Genomic DNA, 15068 nt, shown 5'->3' with positions numbered 1-15068 from the left:
AATTTACATGAATTGATATGTAAAAACCGCGTAGCAGAGTCAAGATTAAAGAGAGCAGTAACTGTGAAGTAGCAGAATTTGGCTCAATTAAATTCGGAAATTGTCCCATAAGCGTTACAGGTGCGAAATTCTCTGTATTCTCCTCATCTTTACATGAGCAAGCACATGTACAGATAATTCTCTTATCGCATTTATAATAATCAAATAGTACAGAAGGATATTGATAGGTGATACCTTGTAAATGTCTAAATATTTGTTTTATGCTACAATATTTGTTTGAGGTACCAGTACTCCGCGGGTGGCGTGCGTCGAATGGAGGTCCTCAGTAGACATCCCTACATCGCAGCAGGTGCTGCATGGAGCTAACAACGCTATACGGAGTGACGAGGGTGACCTAGCAGTACTATGTTGTTAATGGAAAAAGAACGAATTACATAAAAGCAGATGCCCGGGTTTCAGCTTAGCTTTTGATTATATAGCTACAGTCAGTCATGCCATAACAGTTAACCGGTAATTCCCACTGCAACATGTCATCTCAAGATAATTTTAATAGAAGGTAGTTAATTAACTTTGATTAATAGAACGGTGAATGGCGTAATTATTCCCATTGTTCAATTGGTATCCACGCTGAGAAGCGAATATGCTGAGAAGATAATACAAGCAGACATGCTGCAGAAGACTGATCAGGGCTGGGGAAGTGTACATTATAAAAAAAGTTTAATGTTTGTAATAATTTTTGTAATTAACATATAACCTCAATGTTCGATTTACTTAATAGCGGTATTGTTAAACCGTAATTAAATTATGTGTGAGTCTTGAGTATGATGTTTACAACAATGATGAACCTACGTTGTTCAGAAATAGAGAAAAGTTTATGAATAACATTAAGGTGCGTTTAAATGCTTCACTGCTTGAATATTAAAATATTTTAAAATAATTATTATTACATGCACTGAAGATAGTTAGTGATACCGTAATAAAGTTACAAGTTTTCATGCATGGCGGAGAAAGATACACACAGACCAGCCAGAACGTTGTGACAAATTACCTAATAGCCGGTATGTCCACCTCTGGCACGCATAACAGCGGCGACGCATCGTGGCATGGAAGCTGTGAGGCCTTCGTAGGATGCTGGAGGGAAGTGGCACCACATCTGCACGCACAAGTCTCAGAATTCCCTTAAATTCCTGGAAGCTGTAGCTCTGATGCCACGATCAGTCACATCCAAGACGTGTTCGGCCTCTTTCTGATATGGTGAGTTCAGGGAATGGGGACGCAAAAGTCCCGAGTTCGAGTCTCGGTCCGCCACACAGTTTTAATCTGCCAGGAAGTTTCATATCAGCGCACACTCCGCTGTAGAGTGAAAATTTCGTTCTGGAAACATCCCCCAGGCTGTGGCTAAGCCATATCTCCGCAATATCCTTTCTTTCAGGAGTGCTAGTTCTGCATGGTTTGCAGGGGAGCTTCTGTTAAGTTTGGAAGGTAGGAGAAGAGGTACTGGCAGAAGTAAATCTGTGAGGACGGAGCGTGAGTCGTGCTTGAGTAGCTCAGTTGGTAGAGCACTTGCCCGAGAATGGCAAAGGTCCCGATTTCGAGTCTCGGTCTGGCACACAGTTTTAATCTGCCAGGAAGTTTCACTTTTGATATTAATTAGATATATATTATTTTCAGTGTGTCCTCATTTTTGCCTTTCAAATTGTTTGTAGTGTGTTATCATATGAAATACTGTGATAATCATGGCATGTGAAAAACTCAAAAGTAGGCCCCACAGCAAACTGTGAAATGACAGTGAAGATCGTATTTTGTCAGCACCACCTAGTAACGAACTGACAAATGTTCAAGACAGTAATTTGGTAATAGTCCATAAGGACAGAGACCACTCAGTAATCACGGAATAGACATTGAAACAATCTGTGAACAGGGAAGTATTGTCGAACGATCGGTCAGTAACAGATATCGCCTCTAGAACGTGAAATGACAGAACAAAATCTTGCAAATATCGTTGACTCAGGTTTTGCGTCATCACTCTTATCTCAATTAAGTCAAGGCATATACTCTGCTTTTAAAAATACGAATACTGCCACCGCAAATGCACTGCCGAAAAGCAGGAAGGAACATGTTTCAGTCACTAATACAATGTTGTTGCAATTAATGCGACAAATGGAGCAAAAGCTTCAAAAGTTAGACACAATGAAACACGTTCTTCAAACGTTAGACGCAATGGAACAAAATGAGGAACGAAGACAGTTGCAGCTTCAAAAGTTAGACAGAATGGAACTAAATCTTAGAAGTTACACACAACGCTTGAACCAATACGTGAAGATGTAACTGCTGAGCTACTCAAAATCGAATCGAAACATCAAAAGATTTCTGAAGATGTACTAACACAAATTTGTGAGGATTTTCAGCCTATTTTTTTGCAACATGAAAACACATTAGAGAATCATGAAGCAGCCATAAAAGAACTGCAGTTATTGTTCACAAAAATCACGACACCTTGTAGACCAAAACTGACTCAGTTTCATACCGATATGGTTACGCAACTTGCGAATAATCAGGAATACTTAAAGGACACAGTAGATGCGATTTCGACACAAATGGACACTCTAAAATTTGGTTCAGAAAAACAAACGGAGTAAATTAGCTCAATATTGGGAAAAGGAGCCGAACTTTCGGTTCAGTTAACAAATTTATATACGAAGGTAGATGATGACCTGAATGATACAAGACTGGTAGCCCTTACTGATACAGAGGAGTATGAAGAAATTGGGATATTGAAACTAAGTCAGAAACATATCAGTACGCAACACAAATGAGAAATGCAGGAAGTATAAGATGAGTTGGCACACGTGATACAAGAGTTTAATATTCCAGAGGATACTTGCGCTACGACAGGGGAAGTGGGATTTAGAAATACTGAAGAATCACAAATTCAAAACACTGGGTATTACGGAGATTTTGAAAGGAGTTGGCTAGGTGCACCGAACCTTGAGATGGAACCACCGACACGACGTAACAATGACCGATTTGCAACTCGCCGTCATGATGACTTTGACTATAAGCTCTTCGTCTCTACGCGTACATTTAAAACATTGAAGAATCGACAAGCATGGTTTAATCAGCCTGCTCATTGCTTTCCTCCAAATTGGTCATCAGAACGTAGATTCGAATTTATGTGTGGCTATTTAGGGAATGAACCAGCTGTAAGAATGAGAGCAGTTATTCGCGACTGTCACAGTGAAGATTTGTGCCATGGCTTCCATTTTATATATTGGTCTCAGGCTACTCAAGATCAAGTAAAGCACAGCATTATAATGATGAAACATTTCGAAAAGTCTGAATTTTCGAGCTCGGTAAAATATTCTGACGATACGTTTTACAAGAACCAGTATTTGTCAAACCTGTACAGACCCTCGGAACTCATCCGCATTTGCTTAATTAAATTGCCTGAAAATTAAACACATATAACTTTAGTTGGACTTTGTAAATATGACATAGAAGCTTTTGAGGGACTGTTGCAAAAACTGGAAATTGATACAGACAGTTGCATGATTCAAAAACAGGAAAACAACAACAATTGCAGTTCACATCCATCACATTTCCTAGACGATAGAAATAATAACCTAACATGAAAAGGCTATTATTGTAGCGTAAATCGTGACCAAAACAGACAATCCCGTATGACAACAGTTGGCAGAATAGTAATAGTTACAAGGAAAGGTCACCACTCTGTGGTAATGATTATGGCAGAGATAACCATAGAAACAGACAATATAGGAACCAGAACAATTATGACTAGGAAATCAATCGGTCTTACCTTTTGTTTGGAACGTTCGACGGAACTTGACACTAATAATCACTTTGCAAGTACTGAGAGAGATGATATTGATGACGTATTAAATATTAAAGTTTTAATTCAGAAAAAATTCGAACAGTTGAGAACTGTAATGATACTGATAGGCAGGATATTTTTGACGTTTTACAAGCACATTCCACTGTTTTCTATTACAAAACAGGAACAATTAAAGGATTTCATTACCAGTTTCGTATTCCTGAGCATACTAAATTTTGCTTCAGACCATATGTAATTCTGGGACATTACAGGGACCATGTTAGAACAGAAGTACAATCAATGATTGACGAGGTCATTACTGAACCAGAAGTAAGCTCATCCAATAATCTGTTATACATTGTTGAGAAGAATAACGGATCGAAGAGGCTTGCCTTAGATTCGAGACAATTAAACACCATTATCATTCCTGAAGCAGACAGACCGCAAAAGTTGGAAGAACTTCTTCAAAATTTCAATGCCATAAAATTGTTGTCCTCTATTGATCGCAGATCCAGCTTTATCAAATTGAACTTCATACAGAATGTAGAAAATATACGGCTTTTCTTTGTTACAGTGTTTGTTACCAATTTTGGAAAGTTTCTTTTGGTTTGAAAATTTCTTCCATAGCATTCATTCGTGGACTAAATTCCATACTACCTGAGTTCTTAAAACGACACATCACCTCATACATGGACTATATTTTAATGAAAGGCGCCTCTTGGGAACAACATAATCCTATCCTCAACAGTGTGTTATGTATTATTGCAGAATCTGGAATTACAATTTACTTGGAAAAATCTAAATTCTGTAAGACAAAGCCGAAGTTTTTGGGACCCAATATTTTTTCTGATGACATTCAGCCAGATCCTGAAAAGTTGGAAGCAGTGTGAGCCATTCCAGTTTCATCCACAAAAAAACAATTTCGCAGTTTTCTAGGTCTCTTGCAATCCTACCGTCGTTTCCCGAATATGAAAATTCTTGTATCACCCAAAATTTTGTTCTCTCAGTGTCAAAAACACTATTTGGAACTGGGTCAAATAGGCACATTTGGAATTTGATTCTTTGAAAGAAGCGCTAGTTCACCCACCAATCTTAGCTCACCCAGATCTGTCACAAGATTTCTGCCTTAGCACAGATTCCTCTGAAGTTGGACTTGGTGCCCATTTATTTCAAGAAGCCATAGAAAATGACATAACTGTTTAGAAAACAACCGCCTTTGCTAGCCGTGTGCTAACAAAATCTGAAAGAAATAATTCCGTCACTGAACTGGAAGCGTTAGCTATCAGTCTATATTCCCGGCAAGGAAAACAATGTTGCGGACGCACTGTCACGTGCACCGGCTGGCGCTGAGAAAAGCAACACAGAAGCAAACCTTCAGAAAAATTTGAGTATTCCTTACATTCAAAAAGAAGGCTTTGAAAACTTCGTTACTACATCTTTAAATGACATCGCTTGTGAACAAAGCAAGGATCTGATTTCTAAAGGTAGCAAAAGCAAATGGCATGAAGGAACACACGCAGTTTCGTCATTATGGTCTGGTTAGAAATAACATACTCTTTAAACGTTTTACTGTTGATGAGGAGCTATGGGTACTTTGTATTCCTGACGATTTTCTTAATAAGCTCATCTGGTACACTCATTTCAGCTACGCATATTTTAGTCCACGAAAATGTTAACATGTTCTTCGGACGACTTGTTATTTTAAAAATATGGAAAAGAGGTTTAGGAGAGTCTTGTTTATTTGTAAACTTTGTCAAAAAGCTAAACCATCTACTATCTCACACCCGTGCTCCATTGTTTCCTATCATTCCTACTAACTTAAAAGAATTTGCTACAGTTTATCTTCTTGAAACCCTTGTCAAAAAATTGAAGGGATTTTCATACGTTCTAGTCGCTGATGAACTTACTTGAAAATTTGTTTGCTTCACACCGTTACGCAAAGCCACTGGACGGTTTGTATTCAACGCCTCTGTTAAAAATTTCTTACGTTAAGTTGGACACGTTGACAAGGTCATTTCAGATAACGGACCACAATTCAGATCTGCTGTTTGCTCACTCATGCTTCGGAATCGTAAAAGCAAGTCTGTTTTTTATTTCATTCTACTCTTAACATTGTAACCCGTCTGACGGATTATAAAATAAATCAATAAGCTTTGCAGACTTTGTTGTCACAGAAAGCATCACTATTGGGACAGATACTGACACTTATTTCTAAACGTACTGAAAGAAATGGCTCATGACTCCACTGCATTAGCAACTATTCTTATACTGAAGAATGAGGAACCACCGAACGGAATCAGAGAGCTTGTACCTTTTCCGAAAAAACGTAAACTTTGACATAAAGACATAATTGATTTAGCTGTTAATGATATAAATTCTGCTGCAGACGAAAGTAGATACCTACATGGTAAGACAAACGCAAAGAAACTACACATTGGTCAAAAACTTCTCATTAAAGCCCATTCATTGTCACATAAGAAGAAACATTTGAGTCACAAATTCTTTCTGTTTTACATTGAATCTTACAGGATCCGACATATACCACATGATAATTGCGTTGAAGTTTAAACTCTGAGCAGTACGAAAAGTAAAGGATTACACCACATTTCTCATGTAAAACCGCTTATTGAGAAATAGTTTGCTTTCTGACTTACTCTTTGCTATTAAATATTTCGCTTCAAGTTATTAGTACGTTTTGTCACATTTCTAATGCAGCGATGTTTTGAATTCCGCTATCTAGTCGACAACCTATGGAACTTATAAAGACACCAATATTACGAGTTCACTTTCATAGGGAACAGACCTTACAGTCTCATTGTGTGTACATTTTTACTTTTTAGTTGCACCATTACGTCATGACTATAAATTCCACATTCTTGAATCATATAATACTAATGAAGTGTTGCTGCAAAATTTTGATTTACATGAAAAGAAATTTTTATTTGAAGTACTTTCTGAGAGGTCACAGACGACACAGTATTTGGTATGTTTGATATCTACAAGATTATACTACGACGCTACTTATGAGTGACACATTTTTATTATATCTTTTGCTCTGTATCTGTTTTATGTCTGCAAAGTATTTCTGCGTACTTGTGAAAAGTAAAACATGTTTTAGTAATGAATTTTATGGCATGTCTACAGTAACACAGTTATTTTCGTAACACAACAATACGTTACAGCACAGTGCATTCCAGGTGACGGCAATGAACGTAATAACTACGACATGTATTCGCATAGTACTTTACTTTCTGGAGAAGTATGCTTATGGACGACGTTAACTACGACACTTGGCACATTTTTACCGCTAAGCAACGACAGAAATTCAGCAAGAACCATAGTTTAGTGCTACATGACACGCATTTCAATTGTTACTTTTTATACTTGGAACAGTTTTAGGAAATATTTTAGAATTACAATGACACAGAGGTTTTCGGTGATTCATTTCACTCCGCAATTTTAATCTGTAACATCTGAAGGTATAATAACTTCTTCCCTAATGAGGGTATGCCTAGTTTGTGTACCACGCATGTGGCAAGCACAAGGAGCGCTAGCTAATATGGTATTTGCTTATACAGTTTTACACATTGGTACCACATTTCTCTATTACAGAATTACACAGCTATCAGGTCATTTAGCAGAGGGAAATGGAAATTTTTTTACTACATCTCTGACACATGTCTACTAATTAAGCAGTTGGATTACTTCACACTTTTGAAATTGTATTTTGTCTGCATTTTGTGAACTGTTCACATATATTTTTGGAACAATTGTGATACTGTGATGGCTTTGAGAGATTTATTTTGTATGGGATCATGCTTTTTTAAGTACGTTTGACGTAGATGACACTATTGAAACCAGCAAGAGAGCAATTTTTAGAGATATTGAAGATATTAGAGGAAGCTATGACGATTTTGAAATTTGATTAATATGTTAGGAAGATTTTTTTTACGACGTCGATGTATATTATGAAATCGACGTATGATTAGGATCATTATGAAAAGTGATCATATATGTGGCTGTTAGTACCACAATGCCGACAGAAATTTTTGGACACTATTATTTATCAGCTTCTGTTCCTATACACTTCCAACATAAGTTTTCAACCCCTGAATTTTTTTTATTTGTGTGAAACTGTCATTGTTGCTGCAACTGTTATCTTAAATATTTTCGTAGACAGTGTATGTGACCTTGAGGTAATGCTCTGTTGTACTGGGCTGTGCGCTAGCATCTTTGAAATATACCCATTGTTATATTGCCTTTCAACTTTACTGGTGTCTCTTCACCGTCGTTGAAGCTCGCTGCATTCCGGCAAGCGCTCACATAGCTCTAGAAAAGAGTGGCCGCTATGCAGAACGCACTATATACACGACCCACTATGACTTGTAAACATATTATTACACTTTGGAGTTTGTACTTTGTGCTACTTACTGAAATGCTTATCAAGTGGTGAAAAATATTCTTGGTTCTACATACCTGATTATGACAAGAATTGCGAGAATTTTTACTGACTTACGAAATGCCATGTGGCTAGTGAATGATGTTTTTATACTTTGCGTTTTACTTATTTGCTTACTTCAAACGGCTCTAAGCACTATGGGAATTAACGTCTGAGGTCATCATCCCCTACATTTAGAACTACTTAAACCTACCTAACCTAAGAACATCACACACATCCATGCCAGAGGCAGGATTCGAACCTGTGACCGTAGCAACAGCGCGGTGCCGGACTGAAGCGCCTACCGCTCGGCCACTGCGGCCGGCTTATTTGCTCATTTCATTTAATATGTAGTGTCTAGTTGCCCTGCAGTATTGGTTTTACAAAAAAAATTAATACATATGCTATTGTAAATTATTTCTGTTTACAGATCTATTAAATAATAATTTTATGCTCCACATTCTTAAAAAAAAAGAGCACAAGGAAAGGAAAGATGCAAAGTATATTAAAAAAGGCAAAGTGACTATTACCGGGAATAGCATACATAATCTTCTTTCCAAGGACTTGATAATTTTTTTATAGAAAAGTTGTTGTGGTGCACCACTCTAGTGTTAAGATGTGACGTAGACATTAGGATGTGAATAGACATTTCCCTTATCTGCATTGCTTACTTTACTGTAATATTTTTTCCTCCTTATGCTTTGTCATGCTTAGGTGTAAGTTATTGCATTTGCTGCTACTATTTGTCTGGCATTGTTCTACTAAATTTTATATTGTATTACTCTGATAAGCCAGTTTTACCACTGATTTATTTTTCTTGTTTGCTGCATATTGCCTTATATTAGTTATATTGTTGCATTTTCTTTGCTAATTTGAGTATACTGCTGCTTGCTTTGTCAATTTGCATTTTTTGTTGTTGTTGTTCGTGTCAACTGCCGTGGACTGGGAGGCTGATCCCGGCGGAGGTTCGAGTCCTCCCTCGGGCATGGGTGTGTGTGTGTTTGTCCTAGTTAGGTTAAGTAGTGTGTAAGCTTAGGGACTGATGAACTTAGCAGTTAAGTCCCATAAGATTTCACACATATTTGAATTGTTTTTTTTTTTTTTTGTGAACTGTTTCGTGCTGCTGCATTGCCTCATTCTCTAGTTTATGTATCTGAGCTCAATAGATAAAATTTAGTTTAAGAGGAGGTATGCCATATAAGAAAAGGAGCTGTGATGGGTTGGGAAGAAATGCATTGAGAAGCTATAAGGAAAAGGTTTGGCCAAAGAGTATTGTATAATGAGGAACAATGATTTTGTTAAGTATGATTTTCTTGGAAGCAAGTGATGAGGTGAGAAATATATTAAAGTATAAATACAGATAGGCAGGATTTTTTTGGGAACAAATGTTAAACTTAGGGAGTTCTCCAAGAATAAAGTGAAGTTTTGGTTCGAAATGGTGTAACCACAAGTACTGCAGTATCAGATGTTACACTGAAACAGACCCTTCCTTTCATTTTCTTTTATGCTGCTAGGTGTTTATGCGTACCCTTGTGTGTTTGTATTTTTCCTGTCTGTGTGTTTGTGTGACAAGATAAATTTGCTAAAAATTTTTTTCTAATACTAAGCTGCGTTCACGATGATGAGGAATATTGTCATCCTCAAATCTAACCTATTTTTTTTTTCTTTGAAAAGACGTTCACACATTATTTATTCTGTTCTGTTTTCTTTTAATGCTAATGTGTCAAGTTAATATTTCTTAAGGCATTCTCATTTTTCATTTAGTTAGTTACATCATAATTCTTGTGATACTCAAGTATATTTTTATTTCTATTCTTTTTGTGAAGCCCGTATTACTACAAATGTTATCTGTATTATGATGATCTTCACTTTACTGATGTTTTATTTACATTTGTGACTGAATTTGTTTGCTGTAAAATTGAAATTGTATACACACCTGTTCTCCAAGTTAAGTAAATAGTGGGGATTCATTTTACTGACCACATTTGTGTGTTGGTCGTAGTATATGGATAAAACGTCAGAGTATATATGACTGAGCTAGTACTTGCATGAGTGCTGATAATTCAGCAAGGGACTGGTTAACACCGTTGCTGGATATAAAGATACTGCAAAGCAATTAGTGAGCCACAAGTGGTGGTTTGTGGACTTGCTATATTGTCATCAAGACTCTTGAATTGTGAATGTGCACCCGCACCATTGCAACGGATGGCTGCTGATCATCTGTACATGGAGTACAGTGGTTCTGCACCTTTGGTGGCCCATTACTACCTCAGTCTCTACCAGGAATACTGTGGGTCTGCTCTCTGGATACCTGCCTATTCTACCAATATTCTTCAAGACTTCGACAGACTCTGCTGTGGGTGTGCTCTGTTGTCGCAGATTACCAATCCTCATGTCTTCATGTCAAGAGTCATTACTGTCTTTCTGTTGGGAGGACAACATTGTTTCTTCAAGAGTGCATGGAGGTCCACTACTTACGTGAGCAATTTCTTTTATTGCTTAGACTTTCTGTATAATACTGTCATATATTACACTTTGGATGAATGATTAAGACTGCCTTTAGGGAGAGTGAGGAACATTTTTGCTTTACTGACCAACAGTAAATTACTAATATTGTGCATCTGATCTATTTGATATTGTTAATATAAAAATTTAAGAAAGTAGTCTTAGCCACTGCCCAGAAAATTTTGTAAAATTTTTAGAGAGGAGCAGGGGGGAGGGGGGCTATGTGACTAGCCAGTTTATATATTTTGATGTTGGCAGAGCGATAGACGTCATTAATAACTCTGACAGAACTGTGCATTCTCTGTAAGAGTCTCTCTGTGGCTGGTCGAACTCGCAGTTGGGAGTGTATAATCAGCAGTGATGGGGGTTGGAAGCTAATAGTTAGCAGTGATCGAGGTTAGAAGTTTAAAGTGATAGCGTGAGCAGACGGTATGGACGTCTTCTCACCATGGAAATGTAAGATTGTTGATGATTACATAATTTTTTGGAACTGGATGTAATGGACGATTATTCAATTTTTGGAACTGGATGTCACATTATTAAGGTAACATTTGCTAGCCACATGCCTATTAGTAGGTAGAGCCTATTGTAGTCAGAATCTTTTATTTAACTGGCTGTATTGATGCTCGCTGTATCGCTGTAGTTCGTGTAATGAAGATTTTTTGTGAGTTAAGTGTTTTATGAAATGTGTCGGTTATTGTTAGGGCTTCTGCTGATGCAGGGATATTCTTTTGTGTTAATTTTTTGAGCAGTCAGATTGCGTTTGAGTTGTATTTGTCAGGAATATTTCTGAAGGTCACGTCCGCAGCTTGTGGTCGTGCGGTAGCGTTCTCGCTTCCCGCGCCCGGGTTCCCGGGTTCGATTCCCGGCGGAGTCAGGAATTTTCTCTGCCTCGTGATGACTGGGTGTTGTGTGCTGTGCTTAGGTTAGTTAGGTTTAAGTAGTTCTAAGTTCTAGGGGACTGATGACCATAGATGTTAAGTCCCATACTGCTCAGAGCCGAGCCCTCTGTAGGTCACATATTAAATAATAAACTCAAGTACTTTCACTCAGCAGTTTAAGCACGTTCGCTTGATACAATTTCACTGAGTAGTTTCAGAATTAAATTTAGAAGTTTCACCTTCTCATTTATTTCTGAACAAGTAAATAAAATCTTAATGAATAATTCTCAATATGACTGCTGTCTGAGATAACTGAAGCCACACTGACAGCAGCAGCACAAGTGCATGAGGAGAGTAACGACTGAGTGGTTGTGGTGGTGGTGAGGACGCTGGGGAGAGGAACAGTAGGGATGTTAGGCTTGGGGTGGCAGACAGTGCACTGTTGCTGGGGAGTAGGCACAGACGACGTGGGGAGAGGGTTGGGCAGCTATGTGCCGTCAGGAGGTAAGAAAGAGGGCTGGGCAGAGGTGGGAAGGGGGACAGTAGCGGAAAAGGAGAGAAGTAAGAAGACTGGGTACGATATTGGAATGAGGGCTAAGTAATGCTGGAATGGGAACAGGGAAGGGGCTAGATTGGTGACAATGACCAACGAATGCTGAGGCCAGGAGTGCTACGAGAAAGTGGGATATACAGCACGGAATGATCCCAGTTGTGTAATTTAGAAACGCTGGTGTTTTGAAAGGATCCATTGGCACGAGTTATGAAGCAGTCATTGAAATGAAGGTCGTAATGTTTGACAGCGTGCTCATCAACAAGGTGGTCCACTTGTAGTCTCAGTTTCTTGGGGGCCATTCATGCGGAAAGCATGAGCCAACAGCTTTTTGGCTATCATACCGACAGAGAATGCAGCACAGTGGTTGCAGCTGAGCCTGTAGTTCACATGACTGGTTTCACAGGCAGCAATATCTTTAATAAGTGATGTCTGTGACCGGACTGGAGTAGAGGTCGAGGGAGGATGCATGGGGCAGGTATTGCATCAAGGTATATTGCGGGGGTATGCGCCATGAGATAAGGGGTCGTGAGCAGGGCTTGCCTAGCGACGGGCGAGTGTGTTATGTATGTTCGGTGGACAGCGGAATACCACTATGGAAGGGGTGGGAAGAAGAGCGGGTAGGCCATTTCTCATTTAAGGGCACAACGAGAGGTAGTCAAACCCTGTGGGATAACGTAATTCAGTTGCCAAGTTCTGTGTCGTAATGAGTGACGAAGGGAATGCTCCTCCGTGGCGGGACAATGAAGCTTTGGGAGATGGTCGGAGACAGGAAAGATAACGCATGAGAGATATGGATGTGTACAAGAATGGGAAAATAATTATGGCCGGTGGAGTCTTCAGTGAGACCTCGGTGTATTTCGAGAGGGCCTGCTGATCACTCTAAATGAAACGACCATGGGTGCCTAGCCTGCATGGAAGGGAGTTCTTGGTATGGAATGGGTGGCAGCTGTCGAAGTGGAGATATTGCTGGTAGTTAATAGGTAATATTAATGGAGGTACTGAAGAAGCCATCACTGAGGTGTAGATCAACATCTAGGAAGGTGGCTTGCTAGGTTGAGTAGGACCAAGTCAAGCAAATGAGGCAGAAGTTTTTCAGTTCTAGCGTTCTCACCCTCGATTCAGATCGCAAAGGTGTCATCAAGGAATCTGGACCAGGTATCGGATTTAGGATTTTGGGTGTTTATGAAGGAGGTTCTAAGATAATCTTTTTTTCTGGGAAGATAGTTTGCCCATATAATGAAATTCCTTGTGACGTTTGTGGAGTGTATTTTTGCTTACCTTCACCAGACAGAATACTGTGCTATTTTTCAGGAAAGTGCATGAGATGATTTTTTCTGTAGGTACGTATTTTGTGAAGTACATTATGAATTTTAGGGATATAGGTAACTGCTAATTGTAATTAGGATAAGAGATTGTGTAAAAGTTATGAATTGAGGAAGCTATATCTGAACTATTCTGAATAGTGCCTGTTATGCTATTTATAAAGTATCTTGATGAGAGATAATTTCAGAGTTGTGCATGCAAATGATGAATTTATTGAGCTATCTTTTATGGAAAGAATACGAACTGCAGTTCTGATACCAATCATATCTGCTACGTACATTGCAAACACTAGATAACAATGAACTTTTGCCTGTATGAAATATCAGCAACTGCCGATAACACAATTATTTTCAAATATTAGGACATGAGAGTGATTATGTGGTTATATTTGTTGAGTAATTAGCACGAATGGCTTTACAAAGATTTGTTTTGTCTTTTGCTGAATCATGTGATGCACGTGTGAGACGTATTTTATAGCTTTGTGAAGCTGTGGAATGAAATTTGTCTCAGCAAATTGATTATTGTTTGCCCTTATAGTACTTTTCTAGTCTGTAACGTGACCACAATTGAATTTTAACTTATTGCAAATGTAATAAAAAAACTCAGAACTGTACTCATTTATATGAACTAAACAGGATTTTCAGATCAAAGTCTAAAGTACATAGTACTTTTATTAGCTGGATGTGTTTCCGATGCGTTAAAGGTCCAGTTGTTGTCAGTTTATCATACACATATTTAAACGTACGACGTGTTCGGTGAGTACGTTGAGGATACCTTTCAGCGTATAAGTCTGCAGCTCTCACCGAATTTTGTTAGCATTCTCCGAAAATGAGAAGAACTTCGACTTGTTCTTTGAAGGAATACGTCATTCACATTCGCCTGATTCAAAGATACTAGTCTTACCGGTCCTATTAGTGTTGTATTGGGAAACCGTCCAATGGTGTTTACATATCAATGGCGCATTAGATGGATACGCAGAATTCGGCGAATATATATTATTTGCACGATATACGAGCGAGAATTGTCAGAGCATGTGCTTCGATAAGTGGCGAGCTGATATGGAATACCACTCAGTCCATGATATCAAGAGTTCAGCACTACATTGTTACCAATGGTGATCACTTCGAACACCTTGTATAAACGGACGTTCATGCCACCTTTGTGACCTTCGTTGACCTAGAGTGGCCTTATTTTATTCCGCTCGATAGCCACTATCAGAAAATAAGTACCAAACTATAGCATACCATTTTAAAAAAGAAAACAAAGTTGACCTTCATATATCTGAAGCAACTCCATCTAGCAACAAAAAACCAATGTCATATAATGCCCCCCGTTCTCCTGCTCAACTTTTGTCGCAGAAACTTTAAACTTCCTATCGTAATTTCGGAATTATTCTTGTTGACAATAGTTTGTGACTCACCCTGTGTAACTATCAGAGAGAATGGATTTCCAAGACAACAGTCTGAAATACAACTCTGTGATACTGGCAACGATGAGACTGAGTCAGTAATTGCGGTGTTGAAGACCAAGAATTCA

At 38.5% G+C, this 15068-nt stretch overlaps 1 protein-coding gene across 1 annotated transcript in view; it reads right to left on the bottom strand.

The window, feature by feature from the left end:
* LOC126176540 (solute carrier family 22 member 7-like) overlaps positions 1 to 15068 on the bottom strand; it is a 114961-nt gene that overhangs the window by 66511 nt on the left and 33382 nt on the right. The window lies entirely within an intron of this gene.

Source organism: Schistocerca cancellata, chromosome 3 (genome assembly GCF_023864275.1).
Source record: "Schistocerca cancellata isolate TAMUIC-IGC-003103 chromosome 3, iqSchCanc2.1, whole genome shotgun sequence".
In the NCBI taxonomy this organism is placed as follows: Eukaryota; Metazoa; Arthropoda; class Insecta; order Orthoptera; family Acrididae; genus Schistocerca; species Schistocerca cancellata.
The sequence above is the reverse complement of the archived record's forward strand: the minus strand, read 5'-3'. Positions and strand labels throughout refer to the sequence as shown.